This window comes from Triticum aestivum, chromosome 7A (genome assembly GCF_018294505.1).
Source record: "Triticum aestivum cultivar Chinese Spring chromosome 7A, IWGSC CS RefSeq v2.1, whole genome shotgun sequence".
Classification (NCBI taxonomy): Eukaryota; Viridiplantae; Streptophyta; class Magnoliopsida; order Poales; family Poaceae; genus Triticum; species Triticum aestivum.
Window position 1 is genome coordinate 646515725 of NC_057812.1, and position 18463 is coordinate 646534187.

At 47.6% G+C, this 18463-nt stretch overlaps 1 long non-coding RNA gene across 1 annotated transcript; it reads right to left on the bottom strand.

Moving 5' to 3' along the window:
- Positions 1-15589: 15589 nt before the first annotated feature.
- On the bottom strand, positions 15590-15995 carry LOC123154185 (uncharacterized). Its single transcript, XR_006476713.1, has 2 exons — positions 15939-15995; positions 15590-15841 (listed from the first exon to the last, which is right to left on the bottom strand). It is a non-coding gene; the product is annotated as an uncharacterized lncRNA (long non-coding RNA).
- Between the last annotated feature and the right edge of the window lie 2468 nt (positions 15996-18463).

The following is an 18463-nucleotide window of genomic DNA, read 5'->3' on the forward strand; positions in this document are numbered from 1 at the left end:
TACAATGCCGCCGCCTGGCGGGCGTTCACTGTAGCCATTCCTCGTCTCATCTGGTTAATGGCGCACCGGTCCACAAGAGGGAGGACCGCCTGGTCATTTGCCGGCTTCTACTGAGCCGACTGGCCAGGGACTGCCGCCTTCCGGTCTTCTCGATGTCGAATGGGGCCCGCCGTCCGCGGGCCGTACCGGCAGCCCTCGTGGGGGCACAACCCCCTCTGACAGGGGTGACATCAGGGTCAGCATGGCAACAGTGCCGCGCCGAACGGAGGAGCCCCGCTTGGTACGGCGCACTGTGGCCTTGCTATGCCCTAGAGTAGGGGCGGCGAGGCGTGCGGTAGCCACGCCCCATCTCGTCACATTTATGAGGGTGCAAACTCTGAGAGCGCTTGGGGCCGCCTGCTGGGAGCCGACCTCTCTAGAGGCCGCCTCCCAGGAGTCGGCCCAATCTTGAGGCCGCCTTCTAGCAGCCGGCCGCCTGGACCAGCTTTGGTCTTGGATTCTTGAGGAGCGTAGTCAATCCCGATGTCTTGAAACGCCATGGGGAGCCGATGAGGCTACCCATGGCTAATTACTTCGACGGGGGAGTTGCTTAGGATTGCGTGGCACTAATGTATCTTCGGAGCATCGCTGGGTTGCGTCCTGCTAGTTTGCACATCTTTGCTTTGATCTATTTGTGAGCTGGCATGTTTGCCTACCTGGCTATGCATCCTGTCTAGATCTGTCTAAAAACTGTGTAAAAGGGAAGCTTAAAACCTGGCTTTCTTCTGTCGCAGCTACTCTCCGGTTGCCGCCGAGCGCTATTAACAGTTTATGTTGGTGATTTTTCTTTGGCTTTATAAACAATTGGGGCGGGGAAACCACTTTTGGTTCAAAAAAAGAGAAAAAAGTTGTTTGAAAAAGGAATAAAAATAAAGTAAATTCAAGGAAGAGCTTTCTTTCTTTTTTAACAGCCCCTTGGCAGGCCGTGGAATGCTTTTGTTCTCCTCTTATTCCATATGGAATACAATCGGTTAAAATAAGAAGGAATAGGGGAATATTCGATCGTTCACTCCAAAAAGAGGGTCCTATTGAAAAAGAAATTATCCAAAATAAAAAGAAGTTTTTTTTCAAATTCAATTGTTTATTTATCTCTTATTTAAAAATTTCCCTGAAAGTCGAATTTCATTTTCTCATTCAATGGGGTTAGATGATTTAATTCTTAATATTATTACTTTACTCAATTGACAGATTCCACAACAAATCTCTTGATTCGGAATTAGGGACTCATGTATCATCTGATGAATCCACTTTCTTTTACACTTCTGTATCTTACTCTATCTTGTTTTTAGTATTATCTAAAATAACTGATGAATTATGAATTTTCCGTAACTTAGGTAAATGCTTTACCAACATATGTAGTGTAGTAAAAAATGGAATTTAACTCTTTCATGCTTGTTTTAACTAGTTATTTTGGTTTTCTACTGGCTGCTTTAACTATAACCCCAGCTCTATTTATTGGTTTGAACAAGATACGGCTTTGGTAGAGTCCGAGTCTGTCTCCGTGTTTATTTTGTAGGCACGCCGTGTTAGTTCTGGATTGGTATCTACGGTCGGAGTCCTATAAGCAAAGCAAAACTACAAACCCTCAATGTAAAGACGGACGAGAATCTCTGGGTACGGTAGGGCACGGAGGAGTACTTTGCGGCGAAAGGATCAGCCAACCGTAACCGAGTGATCAAGATACCGATCGATGGAGCCGGCGAGCAAGCGATCAATGGTCTCCGCCACCCAAACCGGCGGCGTGCTGCCACCGGACCTGGCGTGGGAGATCCTGCTGCGCGTCCCGGCCTCGTCGCTGTGCAGCTTCCGCGCCGTCTGCCGGTCGTGGCGTTCCCTCCTCTCCGACCCGTCCTTCGCCAAGGCACACGCCGGCTTGCGTCCAGGCGTCATCCTCTCCCTGGCCGGGGCCGAGGACCGCATCGACGTGGTGGACTATTCCGGGCACATCATCAGGCAGATAAACATCCCGGCGGCCGAGGAGGAAGGGGTGCCGCCACCGCCACTGCCAGCGCACCCCGGCCCCTTCTATCTTTTCCGAGCCCGCAAGCGCACCCGCGTGCTCGACCCGGACACCGGTGCCGTCGCGGCCTTGCCATTCGACGACCTCGGCGCGCCGTCGCGGGAGGGGACAAGCTGGTACGCCACCAAACTTTGCTACACGCTCTGGGGGGGCTTGTCCACTGGGCACCCCAAGGTGCTCCGCGTCACAACCCGCACCGGAAATGCGCGCCTCGAGCAGCTGTGCGACGTGCTTACCCTCGGTGACGACCAGAGGCGCTGGAGGCGGAGGCCAAGCCCCCCGATCTGCATCACGTCGTCCGAGCTGGGCGCCCAAGGCGTCGCCATCCAAGGTCTCGCCTACTTCATGCCGGACAAATCCTTTCCTGGCTTTATCATGGATGCTTCCCGTGGCGGCTGTAGGAGGGCGATGGAGCTGATGAACTCGGTCGCGTCGTTCAACCTCGAGACGGAGGAGTGGAGCCCGTCCAAGCTCCGAGGCCCGTCGGCGATCAACACCGGAACCGGCAAATGCCGGCTTAAACTCGCAAAACTAAGCAACACCTTGGTGATGATGCATTTCGACCGTATCCTCGAGACGGTGGATCTGTGGTTTGCAACAGACTTGAAGAAGAGTCTTTGGGTTAAGAAACACAGTGTGCCACGAGAATTGCTACTGCCGTATCAGCAGATGTCTATACACAGAGGCACAAAGCTGCTGATGGCGTTAGATGGCGAAAGGATCGTCTTTTCCTGCATTGCGGATGCCTGGACACCGGAAGGGCCACGCTGGGTTACACGGATTTATGATTCTAGGACCAAGGCCTGTACTGATGTGTCGCACCAGCTTGGTGTTCGTGCTATTGTTGGTGTATACAGAGAAAGTTTTTCTATGCTTGGGGAGTGAGTGAACAACGCAGAGTGTCGCTTCGCTTCTTCTCAACCAACTGAAGCTCCTTGGAAAGAAGGACGAACCTTCATCTTGTGATTATTGGTGGTGGACTTCATCCACCTACAAACTTTTGTTATTTACCCAAAAAGGCTATTGCCTCGCTTTATAGATAAAGCATGGACCAAACAAGATCATCGCGTACAACTCAACACCACACACCCCACGACACAACACACCCATGGGCGGATACAACAGGTGAAGAAAACAACCACACCACCCCAACACGCAAGCAAACGACAAATGAGCAATGAGGGTACTGCTTCAAGTAGTCGAAGTACTCCACCATGATAGAACTGTCACAGAGAGATGGAAGCCAATCTCAGGGAATGTAGGCCTCTAGGACGGCGCCTTCAAAAAGGGAACGACACAAGAGCGCCGTCGCCGCCGGATCCAAAGGATCATGGTTTTCACCTGGGCCATCCGGGGGGGAGTAGCCACGATGACGCCTTCGGGAAGGAGACGACGCCCACGGACGCCGCCGCCGGTCCAACCGAAGTCGGGCAGGGGATTTCCCATGGCACGCATGAAGGAAATATGCCCTAGAGGCAATAATAAAGTTATTATTTATTTCCTTATATCATGATAAATGTTTATTATTCATGCTAGAATTGTATTAACCAGAAACATAATACATGTGTGAATACATAGACAAACAGAGTGTCACTAGTATGCCTCTATTTGACTAGCTCGTTAATCAAAGATGGTTATGTTTCCTAAACCATGAACAAAGTGTTGTTATTTGATTAACGAGGTCACATCATTAGTTGAATGATCTGATTGACATGACCCATTCCATTAGCTTAGCACCCGATCGTTTAGTATGTTGCTATTGCTTTCTTCATGACTTATACATGTTCCTATGACTATGAGATTATGCAACTCCCGTTTGCCGGAGGAACACTTTGGGTGCTACCAAACGTCACAACGTAACTGGGTGATTATAAAGGAGCATTACAGGTGTCTCCAAAGGTACATGTTGGGTTGGCGTATTTCGAGATTAGGATTTGTCACTCTGATTGTCGGAGAGGTATCTCTGGGCCCTCTCGGTAATGCACATCACATAAGCCTTGCAAGCATTACAACTTGTCGGTAAAGAGACTTGCCGGTAACGAGTAAAGAGACTTGCCGGTAACGAGTGAGATGATGTATTACGGAACGAGTAAAGAGACTTGCCGGTAACGAGATTGAACTAGGTATTGGATACCGACGATCGAATCTCGGGCAAGTAACATACCGATGACAAAGGGAACAACGTATGTTGTTATGCGGTCTGACCGATAAAGATCTTCGTAGAAAATGTAGGAGCCAATATGGGCATCCAGGTCCCGCTATTGGTTATTGACCGGAGATGTGTCTGAGTCATGTCTGCATTGTTCTCGAACCGTAGGGTCCGCACGCTTAACGTTACGATGACAGTTATTATGAGTTTATGCATTTTGATGTATCGAAGTTAGTTCGGAGTCCCGGATGTGATCACGGACATAACGAGGAGTCTTGAAATGGTCGAGACATAAAGATTGATATATTGGAAGCCTATGTTTGGATATCGGAAGTGTTCCGGGTGAAATCGAGATTTTACCGGAGTACCGGGAGGTTACCGGAACCCCCCGGGAGCTATATGGGCCTTAGTGGGCTTTAGTGGAAAGGAGAAAGGGGCAGCCCAAGGTGGGCCGCGCGCCTCCCCCCTCCCCTAGTCCTATTAGGACAAGGAGAGGTGGCCGGCCCCCCTCTCTCTCTTTCCCCCTCGGGGAATCCTATTCCAACTAGGATTGGGGGGGGGGGAGTCCTACTCCCGGTAGGAGTAGGACTCCTCCTGCGCCCTCCTCCTGGCCGGCCGCCCCCTCCCCTTTGGATCCTTGATATACGGGGGCAGGGGGGCACCTCTAGACACACAAGTTGATCCTTGAGATCGTTCCTTAGCCGTGTGCGGTGCCCCCTGCCACCATATTCCACCTCGATCATATTGTAGCGGTGCTTAAGCGAAGCCCTGCGATGGTAGAACATCAAGATCGTCACCACGCCGTCATGCTGACGGAACTCCTCCCCGACGCTTTGCTGGATCGGAGCCCGGGGATCGTCATCGAGCTGTACGTGTGCTAAGAACTCGGAGGTGCCGGAGTAACGGTGCTTGGATCGGTCGGATCGGGAAGACGTACGACTACTTCCTCTACGTTGCGTCAACGCTTCCGCAGTCGGTCTGCGTGGGTACGTAGACAACACTCTCCCCTCTTGTTGCTATGCATCACCATGATCTTGCGTGTGCGTAGGAATTTTTTTGAAATTACTGCGTTCCCCAACAACGCACGCTCCACCATCAAAACGCCACCACTCGTCGAAGCACCGGCCGCCACGCCGCCCAAACGACCATAGCAACCATAGCAACTAGCCCGCACCTGAGCCGCACACCCCGCCCACAAGCAACATGACTTCCACCATCAGGATCGCCGCCCGGGCAACCAAGACACACTGCAACTACCACAATGGCAAATGGACATCACCGACTGGTGAGAGGTAGAAGACATCTCCTTCCACCCCAAAACAGACCCATTGGTGGGAAGGCAGCCCAGCCAGCTAGATCTACGCAGGGGTGGGTTGTCGGCCTCGGTGCAGCCACCACACTGCTCTATCAGGGACATGGACCACTGACACAACCCTTCTGGCAGCTCCAGCTCCATAACTCGGTATCAAGATGACTAGGAGGTGCCCTGCCTCGCTCCCCGGTTCGCCCCAACAACCACCGGCCAGACTACGACACTCCAACCGCCTAAAGAGCAGAGAGATAGGGTCGACCGCTTTCGTCACACCGCCCCTACTAGCCGGACGTCACGACAGGGGCGCTTGCCTGTGACCCGCGCTGCCCACGGCTCGCCCCACAAGATCGGATCTGGTCAGGCCGCGTGCTCCAAAGCTGCCGCACCTACCTCTGTGAGCACCTCCGCTGCACCGCCCAATGCACCTCTGCCACGCCGAAGACACCGGTGTGCTGAGGAGCTTCCATGCCCGTCGCCTACCGTGGCACCCAGACCCAGGCAAGCCGCCCCCGCGTCGAGCCACCCAAGCGAGGAGAAGAGAAAATGCCCCCTCCCCTCCCCCTCCGTCGGTCATGGTTCGCCCGATCGTGCCCCTAGCAGCAGCGTGGGAGGGAAGGCGAGGAGGTGGATGGCTCCACCGATAGCTAGGGTTAGCTTCTCGGGCGCCCGCAGGGGATCTTAATTATGACTTTACTGTTATGTCAAACTTTTGTTATTTTCTATGTAGATCGGCAGAAAATAATCATGAGTGAAGGATAGTCGCTTTAAATTATATAAGAGAGGTTTTAAGATGGTCCCAACCTATTTGGACCATTCATTTTATTGATCCAAGGGTTTAGATTGAACATGGTGACCTATACACTACTAGGAAAAAAGCATAGCAGTAGCGCGGGTTATAGGTATATCAGTAGCGCGGGTGCCCGCGCTACTAATACGACGCTACAGCTAACTAGTAGTAGTAGCGCGGGTGGTACTACTACGTCCATTTGTAGTAGCGTGGATACCACCCGCGCTACTACTAAGTAGTAGTAGCGTGGGTCTGGACCCTCGCTACTGCTAACTAATTAGGAATTAAAAATGAATAAATTCCAGCCATGCCTGCTGCTGCTAGCTAGGCGTCATCGTCCTCTTCATCCATGGTCGATGCTGATCCTAGAGGGGATGAAGTCGTCCATGGTGATACACCTCTCCTTTGCTGCTGCTACAAAGAAAAGAGACTAGGATTAGAAGAGGAAGAGAGAGATAGAGACGAGTAGGTGCAGTAACTCACCGGTGGCCGCTGGAGTTGGAGTCGAAACCCTAGATGACGCCATGGATAGCGCTCTGCTCGATCTGGAAGATGGAGAGAGAGAGAGAGGAGAGAGAGAGGAGTAGGAAGAACAACTCATCGGTGGTTGTGTCCATGGCGGATCTGGCCGCCGCCATGGATGGCGCTCTGTTGGATCTCCCTCTCCTTCCAACATTAGAGAAGGAGGAGGAAGGAGAGGGAGGGGGCTGCGGTGGGTGTGGAGGTCGCCGGATTTGGGGGAGGCATGAGGTGCGAGGCCGGCGGTGGTGGTGGATGAGGAAGGGAATCGCGGGTGGGAGGGAGAAGCGGAATGGGAGAGCCTATGGAGAGAGGGGGGAGAGTGAGGGAGAGAGGGAGGATTCGACCAAGGATATGGAGACTTCACCTACCTTGTAGTTAGTAGTAGCGAGGGGTATAAACCCGCGCTACTACTATCAACTTAGTAGTAACGCGGGTTCATACCCCTCGCTACTACTATGGCATGTCTCGGGAGGGCATGGTAGAGACTGCTTAGTAGTAGCGAGGGTTAAAAACCCGCGCTACTACTATCAACTTAGTAGCAGCGAGGGGTAAAAAATCGCGCTACTAGTAAGTAGCAGCAGCGAGGGGTATAAACCCGCGCTACTAGTAAGTACTTGCCTATAAGCTTTTCCCTAGTAGTGATAGGTCATCTACTAGCAAAAAGGCACGTATGTTGCAACGGGTATATGTATTTTGCACTATAAATAGCAGTTGTGTACAATATATACCTTAAGAACTCTATAAGAGAGACTACAACCGAGTGTGTCAAACCCCCCTCATACGCCTGGGCGGACGGCCCGGTCACTGAGTATATTCGTCCCCATCCGCTCCCAGACCAACCCTTGCCACTGCACTCTCCTCCCCTCCCCTCCACTCCACCCACCACCTAGCCCCCGCCCAACGATCTCGGGCCTTCTCCGGCATGGCGGGCAGCGGATCCGAGTCCTACACCTCCAGATTCGTCGACTCCGAACTCATCTCACGTGGCCTGGAGGAGGAGATGACCATTCGGCTTGTGCTCCGCCGCACCCAGGAGGAGGCCGCCCAATGACAGCGCTCAGACTCCTTTAGTCGAGAACCATTGCGTCCGTCCAAATGGCACATGGATCTACCGCAAAGTGTGTGGCTGCTGCCTCACTGGGGGTGGTGCGGTCTGTCTGGCGTCTGAATGCCATGGCGGACGCGAAGCCACTTCATAGGTGCGCCGAGGCGGAGGTGTACGCATGGGCGTCGTCAGACGCAGGTATGGTGTGGCGTGTCCGACGTGCGAGGCAGCAGGCACGGGAGACGACGGTGGACGTTGGCGAGTCAGAGTCACATTCTCCGGTGCCCCATATGGTGTATGACCAGCCCAGGTGGTGCAATCCCTTCGTGGTGGACGTTGGCAGCTTCTCCCATGACGGTTCAACATCGACCTCGCCTCGACCGACACCGTCAGGGCTTTGGACTCCGACGAGTAGGACATGGGAGATGGCGACGCCTTGAGTCCTATGAGTCGGCCCGTGTGCCATGTCCTACCCTACCTCGTCGGCGACCATAGCAACACTCTTAGGGGTGCAACCGGTCGCCAGACATGGTCACAGTGAAGCCGGGCGAGCTCCGCTTAGAGAAGGTTTTACGTTGCATGTAATAGTATGGATTTGAGATTTCATAATCGAGGTATCCAAATGTGGAACAAATCATTTGAGGTGTGACCGGTCACTGCCCACGGACGCACACATGCGCGTCCACGGACGTTTGAGGGGTCAGACTTGTTGTATCCGGCTGTAGATGCTCTAAGGCCCCTCATGTGGCATTATCCACCTTTTATTTTGATTTTCAAAAATAATTCACTAGTTGGGAAAATATGTTCAGGAATTTGAAAGATGGTAGAAAAAAGAAAGCAAAAAAATAAAGAAAAAGGAGGAAAGAAAAATAAGAAAATAAAGAAAAATGTAAAAGAAAAATAGAACAAAAATATAAAAATAACGTAAGGGAACAAGGGAAATAAAAAGAAAAAGAAAGAAAACACGAGAGGCAAAAAATCGATTCAGGGAAGATTCTTTTTAGGGATTCTTTTTATGAAAGGTTTAGAATAGGGAAGGTTCTAGACCTTCCCAAAACCGGTGCAGATGGAATCCATAATGGGCCGGCTCATGATCGGATGGTACACTTGGACGGTGATGTGAAGGTCGAATTGAAAGGGCAAAACTGGAGAAAGCTTCGAACGGTAGAACAGACCGCATATTTCACCTGGGCATAGGCAGCCCGGGCCGGATGGCCGACCCGGCCCAAAAATCCTGGGCTGGGCTGAGCCCAAGCATGCCATCAGGCCGGGCTCGGCCTAGAAATCGATCCCGACAGATAGATCAGGCTGGGCTCGGGCTTGCGGAAAACATGATTTTAGTTGTAGTCAGACCGGGTTGTGTCGGGCTTTTTCCGGCTCCGACCTGATTTAGTAGGCCCGATCTTGGGCCTAGGTTTTTAGCACGGGGCTTTTTTTGCCCGGTCCGAGATATGCCCAGGTATACCACAGACTAGTGTGAAGGCTCGATTTGTAATTGTCCCTTCTATCACTAGTATTGTACTAGATCGGGATCGCGCCATGGCACGAGGGTGCCGGTCCCAACGTTTTGGTTAAAGATGTCGCGCCAAGTTAGTATGAGCGTATATTTAGCGTATGAATTCAAACATGATAAAAAATAAAGTGAAGAAGAAATATTCATTTGTGATAGAAGGCATGAGATTATAAGGCAACATAAAGGTCCAAATGTTTGTAAGACCAGAAAAGACGCGCATCAAGCACAACATAAAAGAATAGACCAAAAGCAACATTTAATAGATCAGGATTACAACAAGTCATTTACATAGAAAGTTATGCATTCCACAGATCAAAAGCCGTTAATAACAATTAAAGCATGTCATTTATATCGAAAGAGACCAGTAGCGCATAGAGCAGCGAGATAGTACAAAATACTGAAAGTGAAGTATTTATACAGAAGGCTAGCGACACTTAGATAGTACTACCTCTCTCTTAGTTTACAGGGCGTACGCGTATCCCTAGGTCGTTAATTTGACCAAACTAATGCAAGTCATATATTACAAAAAATATACCAACATAAACTTCGGAGTTTCTACTTTCAAAAGGTATAATTTTTGTGTTATATAGTTTATATTAAGGTGATAAAATTGGCAACCTAGATATAAGCGCAGGACTTGTAAACTGAAACGGAGGTAGTAGTCCACACAAGTTTTAAGGATTATAAAAGTCCACGCTAACTAATACATCTACCAGAGTCTTCAATTTTCCTTCGCCAAGAATGGTTGAAGTTCCCCATTGCTCCAAGAGAAGTTGTGTAACGCTGGCCCAGGAAGAGAAGAAAAAAAATGATAATTCTTCGAGAAGATATCTCAACTCATTAAAGATTCATTAAATGATTCATATGACATCTAAATCTAACATGCATTTTTAAAACAATAGATATCTGCAATGACCAAAAAAGGAACTATCAGGAAGGTGAGTTTAGTGAACTGACATCAAGAAATTCATGCATATTTCCTTTAAACAAGTTTGGGGAGTGTGTATACAGTAGCACTACACAACTATGAATTATAAAAAACAGAGATGACCACCATCATGAGCAATTCTTGGCAAAGGGAAGATCCGTGTCTCAGGACTCAGTGAAATATAATTCATTTTTCAGCCTAAAGATATACACATAAAAAATGATTGGATCCGTCTATCAAAGGTCACAAAAAATAGCAATCGAGCTCAATATGTTATTTAGAAAAAAAATTGGTAGACCATGTGCACCACATTCATGAAGCCCTCCAGTTTCATAGGAAACCCAGGGGAGAAGAAAAGAAATTAAAACACACATGTGTTTTATTTCATTTTCAATCCATCAAAAGATGAATGTAGAGAACTCATGATCTATGATTATTAACAACAATTCAAGTTATGATATATAGAGCTGGCAATTAACATTAAGCACAATGGAATAATCCTCTACTGGTTACTCTCAATCTAAAATCAACAGTTAAATTACTATTTATCACCATCAAGCCAGCATATGCGGTTCATATATAAACTAAATCAAGCTAGCATACACACTTCATCTCCAAATAGGATTCATCTCCTGCGGTCTGGTTACCCAAATCCAATCAAAGATCCTCACAGAAGAGGAGGGGGAGGGGGTAGAGGAGGAAGACGAGCTTACTTGCGAGTAGAAGCCAGAGCGCAGGGGCAGGGAGTATATGGACCAATAACAATAAGTGGCCAGTAAGATGTGCACCTAGTCATTCATTTGGTTCAAGGTACGCTCCAGCTCCCTCTGCAAAATCAAGTGGAATCACAAGCATTGTCGGATCAAAAAGGCAACGCAGTGATGAAAACACTATGTATGGCTATCTCACCCTGAGCTCCTTGGCCAACTTGCTCTCTTTCTCCTTGGTCGCCCTAGGGAGCCTCCCCCTCGGCGGAACGGTCTTGACGCGGTCACCATGGACCTGGCTCGGCGCCCTGGCATCCCTCTTCCTGGGCACACCTCTGGGCCAGTCAGGGCCCGCCACCCCTGTGATCTGGCAGTCGCTGTCCTCGGCCGCCGCTGATGAGGAGGGGCGCTGTGATAATTGGTATTGTTTCTAAAAACAAAGCATCGCCAACACCTCACCTTGTTCTCGACCAGATTATAAAATAGACTAAAATAAGTAGCCTCTTGGTAAGTCTACATGTCATGTACAGTCATGATAACCTTAATTCATTAGAAGGCATTAAACCAAGATAGTGGATTTCCTGAACTATTTTTGTAGTTGATCTGCAAATTGACTCAAAAGGTATTTATCCCATAAGAGAATAGTTCCACGCAACTAATAGAACTGGCATTTCACAAACTTCGACATTAAGATGAATGTGTATATCCATATATGATCCATGGTGTTGGATCACACGTTTCAGAAACCATGGGTTAGATAAAGGACTCAAATAAATTACGCTATTTATTTTTGTGTACAATAAAGGACTCAAGCGCCACATCATTCCATATGCAGCTGGTAGTAATTGTTATAGTAGATCAGACCAGAGTAAATACCATTTCCAGATATGGAGCTTAATGGACTTGTTGTCGATGGGCATCATCCTGTCTTCCGACTCGACGACCTTTATGAGTTAGTGCCAGGCTGCGATGAACTGCAGCAGCACGCATGACTTGTCATTTTCCAGAAGCTTCATACCCATCTAATTTCACCATAGATGTCCCCAAACCTGAGAGCGCCCAGAAGCTGCATGGAACCATTCATTTCTAGAACGTGTGACAAAGATTTACAATATACTCAGCAAACAAATTCAAGCTTAACTAAGGTTGTGCCTTCAGATTAGCATTTTCAATATATTGTGAATAAATTAGAACAGGAAATTATAATGGATACAACAGACTCATGCAAAAAGAGGGAGAAGGGGGAACCTATAAGCTGAAATATATATATATATATATATATATATATATATATATATATATATATATATATATATATATAATGAAATGCTAAAAATCAAAGAATTGATAAAAAAAATGATCAGATGCTTTGGCCTGGACGGGTTTCCGAAACAATACAGTAAATACTCTATCTAGGAAAATTGGTACTACAGAATCTATAAACTCATTTCAATGAAAATAAAAAAACTGCTACAGGCATCAAATTATCATCGCATTGGCATCTCACAAAGACATGGCATGTCAGCTTTTAGTCTACAAGGAAATCAAGATTGAGACTTGTAGCCTGTAGGTCATCAGTAGTCACTTCGACAAATCTCTTCATGGAAGCCATCGTCCTTCTCTTTGGTGTGGCGGAGGTTGTGCCTCTCCTGCTGAGAACCAAGTGGCAGAAGCTTAAGTTGGGAACAATAGTGTCAAGAGCACAGCAGCGGTAAGAGAAACAGGGAAGGAGAAGGTGCAGGAGAGAGCCGAGTCGACATCGCCAGGACGTACCTCGAGGATGACGATGCTAGACAACGTCCTCCCTGATGACGAAACGTTGCAGAGGGGAGCTGCCTGCTCGCCAGTGCACTCCATGGTGAACCAAAGCTCAGCACTGTGTCAGAGGCGAGTACATTATCATTCACGAATACACCATACAGCGTGCAAAAAATGGAACTACCTATATATTGCTAATTAACAAAGTAACAGGACGTAGCAAAACAAAATCAAATGTGTAACGATCATAAGCCTTCAGAAATTGTAAGTAAATGTCACAATGTCTGACAAAAGAGCACCTAAAATTCTGAACAATAAGCATTAAGCAGGTTAAAAACTTCTGAAGGGAAAACAATTATAGAAACCGACTCCAATTGATTGATAAGTTTTAAGAATACAACCATCTAGTTGACACAATGTCAGCAGGAACGGCCGCTCATCTTGACACGAACGTCACATGGACTTTCACAATCTAACAGTGAAAGGAAACATGTCAAGGAATCGAGTAGAAGAGGAAAAAATGCATCGATACTGCCACTGACCTCCACATCCAGATCCATGGCCCTCTATCCTCATAACATAATACCAAGCATATCACATCTGCCTCCTCTATCTCTGTTTGCCGCCCTCGACAGAGAGAAACCACTTCCCTTCCCCTATGCCAAGTAATATCATTACAAATAGGATCAGAACGGGAGTTGAAACTACAGTGGTTGGAGAAGGTGAAGAGAAGGGGAATTATACCAGGCACCGACCTTCTGGGAGCTGGATCAGCAAAGGGTCTAAAGGGTCGCAGTTAAGGGACGATGCTAACGGCGACAACAACCATGGGTGCTTGTTCCCATGGAACCTCTCTTCAGCTGTTGCTAGGGAGTCTCGTGGAGTAGCAGGCTGAGCAGCTCATCCTGGACGGCAGCAACAACACCGTGGACGACTCGACCAAACAGCGAACGTGTCGCCACCCACCGATCCAGCTGCGAGACGAAGAAGGAATCAGGAACATGTAAGTGAAAATAATGTGGTTATCCCTGGAGCCCTATGAATAATGTAAGTGAAATAGGAGATAGTCTGTGATTAGCATATGCTTAAAGAAAACATCCTTGATAAAAACAACAAAGCAGCAGTAGTTTATGTTATAAGTTTAGGCACATTAGTTTTCTATCATGATTTGTCCAATGGAAGCAATGTGGCATTTAAACCTATTCATGGTAGCGGTCGTCATCTCCTAATAAGGTGCCAGACAATCAGGAAAACCTACAATATTGAAGGTTAAACTTTCTACCATATTCCTCTAAATTTAATCCAATGTCATTATCAGTTTGATATATTCGGTTATTTTATAATTATCTTAAGACACAACATATTTTCCCGCCAGCTTCGATAATACATTACTTAGGAGCTATAAAACATTTAGGACAATTTCAAAAAAGATGTAGTATTCAACCAGAGGAGAAAAAATGTTACGGTCAAATCGTCGGCCTCGCTACATAAATTGGATCATGGCTAAAAGAACATATCACATCATTTGGGCCACATATTATGCACAGATGGACATATACACACAATATTGAGTAGAAAGCAACAATTTAGATGCAAGGAGAATATACATAAGGTTCAATATGCAACATCAAGATTCAGTAAAGAGCGGAACATATAATGAAGAGTTAGAAAAGTTGTGAGTTATGATATAACGAAGACTAACTAAGTAACAAAGTGTAAGAAAGCAAATTGGTGTGCAAGAGACCATTATTTAATCTCATGATCACACTCGTGAGAAAATGGCTCTAAGGATCAGCGGATCACACTCAGGAGAAACGACTCTAATATTACCTTAAGGACAGGTCGAGCCATTTGTTGATCGACACTATAGCTAGGGGCACGGAATTAATAAGCGACCGACAGCTCGTCTTTACCTTTCTCATTGGTGGCACCGTGGACTGGATTTTCCTTGTTGCTGCCGTCGGCGCGACAGAGAAGATCTCCCTCTACGCTATCTTTGTCCAGTTCACCAAATATAAAACAATACAGTATGCAGCCAGATGCTCAAAGCAGCGAACAATTTGATAGTGAAAGCAATGCATCAAATAACTTAACCTATGAGCATCTGGCCAAATAAGCATTGTCCAGTAGAACTTAGACATCAAGTTCAGAAAGGAAATTCTATAGATCAGGATTAGGAATACATTCCACAGCTCGAAAACCAACAACAAATAATAAAAGATCAAGAACAACTTATATGCAATAAAGGTATGACAGAGAAGAAATCTTTACATAAGACGGCTATAAACACTGGAGCATAAATAAGCAACACCTTTAAATACAAATAAAAAGAGTTCAGGGTTCAATGCATAGTGGGCTTAGACTCGCCTTTCCTCGATCATATAACCTACCCCCGTCATCTCTTATCACCAGATCAATCTGTTTATACAGTTGAGCTGCCCTGGTTATCACTCAACAAGAATGACCATCCAAGGGTAGAACAATAAGTATCACAGGATGAAAAAAGGATTCTGGAGACAAGAGGGAGGATCCAACTTGATACCCACAGGTGCCTCGATTGCTCAAAGGTACACTTATTTCAGCCACGGCAATCATCATTGCCCTAGCAAGAATGGCTTCCGACCGATGGGGCACGTGAATTACAGGCGAGGCACAAGATTTTTCGAGGGGGGGGGGTGTCCAACTTAATACCCACATGTGCCTCGACTGCTCGAGAGCATGCCTATATCAGCCATAACTGATCATCATAGCCCTGGCCATGTCCCATATAGTAGCCAAAGAAGAGGAGCAGGAGGAAGATGGAGCTCACCGAGGGAGGTTGTAGCTGAGGCAGTACTCAGTGGGCGTTGGGGTTGCGCTTGAACGCCGTCCAGCCAGCGAGGAACCACTTCCTACACTGCACATCCACGCCGCCGCATCGGAGTTGTGCCTTGCACCGTCCCACCGACGAGGACGAATGCCACGGGCACCGAAGCGGCCAAGGAGGCAAGGAAGTGATGTACATCTAGGAGCACCACCAGGGGCAGAGATGACCGGGGCACCAATTTTGATGTTTCCAGTTCTGATGTCATGCAAATGAAAAGGTGAGATTGAATGAGAATAAGTCAAACATTCAGTCGAAGACAACAATGTTTGCTACATACTGTATAATCGACTACCTAGCTAATGATGATTGCCTACCTTTAGGCTTTGCCTTTTACCTTGAGCTCACACCAGATTACCTGCAAAACAGTAGATATGCATTTCAGTGCTAAGGCAAAGACAAAGAAAAAAAAGGAAGGAACGCCTAACACCACACCCAAAGCGAAATAAGAGGTAAAAAAGATGACAAAATCCGAGCTAAAACAATCCAGACCAGACCCATGGTGTACTCCCACGCACCAACCATTCACTCTTTTCTTTTGTAAGCCACGCAAAATCCTGTTCTAAAGGCGAACAAGTTACATAAACAAACCTATAGTTAAATTTAATGGCTAAAACCTATAGCCAAAAAAGGAAATAATCCGCAATGCAAAGCTAATATCATTTATCTATTTCCAATCACCCTATCCATTTAAAAACATTAAATTGCATATGATTTATAATCTGAACATAAACAGTTTCTGGGCATATGGGATGATCTTTTGATCTGAACTGAACTTCCAAAGCTATGCCAACGATTAAATATGACATCAGTGTAAAATATGGTAAAGGTGTGGTTTATTTGGGTCAAAAAAGGCAAACCAAAAATGTAGGAAGAGGTAACTAAGGATACATATTCTGTCTCCTAACACTAAAAATCGAGGAATGTAGAGAACTTCACTTATCACTGATGCAAAAGTCAAGTAGGATTACTGAGGGAGTCCTGGATTAGGGGGTGTTCGGATAGCCGAACTATACCTTCAGCCGGACTCCTGGGCTATGAAGATACAAGATTGAAGACTCCGTCCCGTGTCCGGAAGGGACTTTCCTTGGCGTGGAAGGCAAGCTTGGCGATACGGATGTTCAGACCTCCTACCATTGTAACCGACTCTATGTAACCCTAACCCTATCCGGTGTCTATATAAACCGGAGGGTTCTAGTCCGTAGGACAACATACACATCAACAATCATACCATAGGCTAGCTTCTAGGGTTTAGCCTCTCTGATCTCGTGGTAGATCAACTCTTGTACTACCCATATCATCAATATTAATCAAGCAGGACGTAGGGTTTTACCTCCATCGAGAGGGCCCGAACCTGGGTAAAACTTCGTGTCCCCTGCCTCCTGTTACCATCCAGCCTAGACGCACAGTTCGGGACCCCCTACCCGAGATCCGCCGGTTTTGACACCGACATTGATGCTTTCATTGAGAGTTCCTCTGTGTCGTCGCCATCAGGAAGGATGCCTCGCCCCATCTTTAAAGATGGCACCGTTGCTAAGGGAGCTTTGGCTGTCGGCCAAACCCTCCGGCTAGGTGGTTTTCTTATGACCACCTGTTCGGCTTCTACGCCGACGATGACCTGTCGAGCCATCGAAAACAACCTTCATGTCAACTCGGAACTTGCCGAGCAGTTAGATCCAATAGAGCTTTCCTCCATAAACGAGCTCTTGGATCGCTTTGCCGCCCTGGGAGTCGCTACGGATTACGACCAGATTGGGCCTAAAACTGATCTGAGAGAGATTAACTCTCCCCAAGCCAACCACCACGTTGCCGTGGTAGAGGGACAGCGCGGTGACCCTTCATCTATCCTAAGGACTCGCTACGTCCGGATTCCCGATCCCTCCAAGCCGGATGTCCGCGGAGGGGAGGATATCACTCAAAACCTAAACCTAGAATCAGGCGACGACTGGATTCATTGGACGACATCCAGGAATCCAAATTTTCGAGTTCGGAAATTCCTCGGCCTCTGAGCCTCAGAAGGGGTAAGGCTTCGGATTCAATTCCACCCACCCGCCCGAACATTACCGATCTATCCCAAATCAGGCAAGAGCCCAAAGAAACAGTACATCATTACTGGGCCAGATTCCTCCTGGTTATGCACAGGATAAAGGGCTGCCGCGAGGAAGACGCAATTCTATCCTTCTGCAATAATTGCACGGACAAGGGAATACTCAACGCCATAAGTCGCCGTGATATTACACGCTTCGTTGACTTAGCGTCCATAGTACGAAAGTACTGTGCGATGGAAAGCGCCCGGAAAACCGAAACAAAATTTTGGGACAATCCGGCCCTTAATGCAAGCCCAGTCCGAAATAAAAGGGTGCATCATCGCCAGACACCCGGGTCAAACACCAAAAAGCAAAAACCCTCTACAGGGCATGGAACCGTACTGGAAGGATGGCTTAATGGACCCTGTAAAATTCATAGTACAGAGGACGCCACACCAACTCACAGCCTTAGAGCATGTTGGATACTCTGGCAGGTGGCCAAAATTGGCGAAAACCTCCTAATCCCGGAAGCCACAAAAAGCCACCCCAGAGACACCAATACAGTATTAACAGTCTTCGAGACCTTCACATCAAATAACATGCGAAAAAGGACACTCCGCAGCCTTGCCGAAGTCTACCAAGTAGCAACAATAAACCCATGGAGTGACACGGCCATTACCTTCAACGCCAGTGATGAACCTAAATTCCGAACAGCCCGAGCACCAGCCGCATTGGTCCTCAGTCCAATAGTGGACGGCTTTCGTCTCACCAAGGTACTCATGGACGGCGGCAG